This window comes from Nanorana parkeri, unplaced genomic scaffold (assembly GCF_000935625.1).
Source record: "Nanorana parkeri isolate BGI_ZX_2015 unplaced genomic scaffold, ASM93562v1 scaffold1036, whole genome shotgun sequence".
Lineage (NCBI taxonomy): Eukaryota > Metazoa > Chordata > Amphibia > Anura > Dicroglossidae > Nanorana > Nanorana parkeri.
In genome coordinates, this window is record NW_017307304.1 from 22,695 (window position 1) to 27,002 (window position 4,308).

A 4,308-nucleotide genomic window follows, 5' to 3' on the forward strand; every position below is an offset into this window, starting at 1 on the left:
CTGCAAGCAGCAGGCTGTCACTGACTCAGCAGCGGCTGTGAGGAGGAACGCGCTGCCGCACAGATCCCTGACAGGTTGACAGCCGCCAGTGACAGCAAGCAGCCTGTGATGCCAAAGTGACCCAGGCGGCCTGAACGACACCTTTGTTCCTCGCCCTGGCCGCCCTGTGCCCCGTGCTCCAAACCGGCTGCCTTGTTCATTATGGCGATAGTTCCGCCACTGCCTCCATACTTATCCTCCAAAAATTGGCTGGGTTCAGGCTTTAAGCAGTCATCATCGTATTTTTTCAAACGTATGTATAGATTTATAATGTATATACTGTGTATTGTAATATATATATATATATATATACATACATATACACAAACACACACACATGAATGCTTATATATGGGTTTTTTTTGAGTAAGCTAAAGAATCATATGCAAAGTTCATCTTCCAGTAATAGAATCAGCCTTCACGATCCTACTTCCGTAAAATCAGACATCATCCTTGCTTTGTGCACTGCCTTTTAATTAAGCCTGCCTGCGTAACATTGGCACGCTGTATTAAACACATATATAAGCCATTTAGGCTTGTTGAGTAAAATTCTGCAGGTATTATTCTTTCATGCCACAAGATGGCAATCTGAAAGTGCAAATATTTTTCAAGCAGCAATGTGAACCTTGCCGTTAGAAGAATCAATTAGAATGACCCCACCTATTTACTGTAAATATGCATCCGTGTACAGGAAAGATAAGATCATCCTAAATGGACTGGATTGTGAATATAATAATAATAATTATTCAAAACATATATAGTGACACCTCTGTGCTTGTTATTTGTTACATGATTTTCAAGACTGTTATTATATCATTTGATTACAATAGTTGTACATTGTAGCTCTAAAGCAATTATAATTAAAACTGTTATAAAATATGCCCAAATCTAAAACTAGTAAATGTTCTATCTTTTTTGTTTGTTTAAAACACTTGTGAGTCATCCGATACTTTGACAATGGCTCTTAGAACATTAAAAGCATGCATAAAATGGTATCATACTTCAAATTTAAGTTGAGCTGAGTAATATGCCTAACATAATGCAGACATTATAAGCCAATTTAAAGTGTGACCAAAGCAGTGTTGAGGGTTAAATAGTTTTAGGGTCCGAGGTTAAGTTGCTAAATGTAAGAACTAAGGTTGAAGGTTAAGTGTCCATTTTCTGGGTTAGGTGTTAAGGTTAGAAGTTAATGTAAACCTGTGAGAATATAAATATGGAGACCACTATTTCTGACACCTTACCTTATTAAATATTCTAGTTGCCTGGTTCCCATGCTCATTTATTAACTTCAGTATGTTCTTAGCCACTGACCTAAAATAAGTAAAGCAGACTAGGAGTTCTTTATTAGCTCTGACCTTACTGGTTACATGCTTGCTCAAGGTCAGTGCCTCAGAAAAAAACTGAAACCAGAGACAGCCAGGCAACCAGCATTTCCAGAAGGAGGTTAGCTATGGCAGCCTTAAAGTGACATTAAACCCTCAGATTTTTAACATAAAACAATAGTGTAATGTGTGCCTTACTGTAATCCATGGTTGTTTCCCTTCTCTTTGATGCTCTTCCTTTTAAATATGTATCTTTTCTCATGCTTGGAGAGAACTTCCCTTTTCAGCTCAGGGCCTCTTCCTGTAGTGCTGGCTCAGGTTACAGCCTATACACAGACACCGCGTGAGACAAGGCAGTCTGCTGAAAAGGGAAGTTCTCTCCAAGCATGAGAACAGATACATATTTAAAAGGAAGAGCATCAAAGAGAAGGGAAACAACCATGGATTACAGTAAGGCACACATTACACTATTGTTTTATGTTAAAAAAATCTGAGGGTTTAATGTCACTTTAAGATCTCTCTGAGAACAAGTTTTCTCTATTTTTTTCAGGAAAGGAAAGTGATAAGGGTTAGTTTTCCGTGTTAACTTGGGGTTTTCTTTCAGTGTTAGGCAACAGGATAAGAAAAAAAAAACATGACTACTGTACACATCTTATGCTAAATGACTAAAATGACTTCCCATCTTATTATATGACTAAAAAACATGACTAGCCATCTTATGCTACATGACTAAGAAAAAAAATGACTACCCATTTTATGCTCTATGACTAAAAATATGACTATCCGTCTTATGTTACATAACTAAAAAAAAGACTACAAACATATGCTATGCTACTCATCCTATGCTACATGAATACCAATCTTACTACATGACTACAAAACATGACTACCCATCTTATTGCATGACTATAAAACATGACTACCCATCTTACTACATGATTATAAAAACATGACTACCCATCTTACTGTATGACTATAAAAATAGGACTACCCATCTTACTGTAGACTACAAAAACATGACTATCCATCTTAATGTATGACTATAAAAACATGACTACCCATACTACATGACTATAAAAACATGACTACCCATACTACATGACTATAAAACATCACTACCCATCTTATTGCATGGCTATAAAACATGGCTACCCATCTTACTACATGACTATAACAACATGACTACCCATCTTACTGTATGACTATAAAAATAGGACTACCCATCTTACTGTATGACTACAAAAACAGGACTCCCCATCTTAATGTACGACTATAAAAACATGACTACCCATACTACATGACTATAAAAACATGACTACCCATCTTACTACATAACTATACAAACATGTCTACCCATGTTACTACATGACTACCCATCTTAATGTATGACTATACAAACATGTCTACCCATGTTACTACATGACTATAAAAACATGACTACCCATCTTAATGTATGACTATAGAAACATGTCTACCCATGTTACTACATGACTATAAAAACATGACTACCCATGTTACTACATGACTATAAAAACATGACTACCCATCTTATTGCATGGCTATAAAACATGACTACCCATCTTACTACATGACTACCCGTCTTACTACATGACTATAAAAACAGGACTACCCATCTTATCCTTACTCCCATCCTATGATACAGCACAGATGATATTTGAAAATAAACTTATACCAGAGCTGGAATCTGCATTCACCAGGCACATAACACTGCTATTCTAAACATTAGTTTACAAAGAAATGACTGCTTTGAAGTTGTCTATGCTGATGACTGACAATGCATGCCTGGTGTTTGTAAATATGTCATGCATGAAATGTTTAAATAGGAAAACCTTTTGACAGCTTAATTGCTGTAGACAGCATATGGTGCAGAAAACATGATCTGACTGTTGGCTGCTTTTGGTAAAGCCTCTCCTCCCTCTCAATTTTCACTTGTCTTTAATACATGGCTATGAAGTGTGCCAAGGCGTTCAGTGATGAGGACAGGGTCAGAGCAGGGAAGACATCTGCAGAAGGCACATGTTGCAAAGCTGCTTTCTCTTATTGTGTGCATTTCATCGCAGAGTCACATTTCCCACCTGTCACCACAAGGGGTATGCAGGACTCATTGTGAACGTGAAGCTCCAATAATCAAGCTGATCAGTGGGAAGGGTTGAAGGGTGGGGGGGGAGCAGGCTGACAGTTTAGCCTTCAGTGATGGTGTGAAATAGGAGGGCTCCTTGCTGCTGCTAGTAGTGATGCAGCTGCTGTATTAAGAAGAAGCAGCTTCCACATCATCCAGCAGCTCTGGGGGTGTCAGAAGATCCGGGCTGTGCTGTTAGTCTGAGTTGTCTGCCGGCTGGAAATCACTGCTAGACAACACAGAGGAAGAGGCAAAGGGCAAAGCGTTGAGGCACTACACGGGAGGAATCGAAGACTTTTCCTGAGCTCTTGTGGATATAAAGATGGATTTTGTCCCAGCACCGGTCTTTCTCAAGCTGCTCATTTTCTCCTCGCTTCATCACAAGATCGCAGCATTGGCGGGGAGCAAATGTAAGTAGAGCAAACGTTTTACACTCTCGGATCTGATTTGCGTTAATTGAATGTGTCATGCTGTGATTACAACTGCTGTCCAACTGCTGAAACGTTTCCACTGCTAGCAGATCATGGGTACAGGGGGAGCAGCTTCCAGGGCAGGCTAGTGACAGCTAACTTAGTTCCCCCTAAGCCAGCTCGGTTGTACTGTATAGAAAAGTTTCAACCAAGTGCCTATATAATAGCAGTATGTCTCATGCAGAATTCAAAATAGCTAACAGCATCATCAAAAATAAATGTTGCCCTGGGAGAACATTGATGCCTATCACATCAATTCCTTCCCCAAAAAAAGACTAATGGAACCTTGGAACTGGCAGGGGACAGAAATTCGCAACTAGAACAATTCAATACAAAT

At 39.0% G+C, this 4,308-nt stretch overlaps 1 protein-coding gene across 1 annotated transcript in view; it reads left to right on the top strand.

The window, feature by feature from the left end:
• Positions 1-4,308, top strand: part of LOC108795995 (contactin-associated protein-like 4) — a 282,214-nt gene that overhangs the window by 12,096 nt on the left and 265,810 nt on the right. The gene's annotated exons all lie outside the window — the stretch shown is intronic.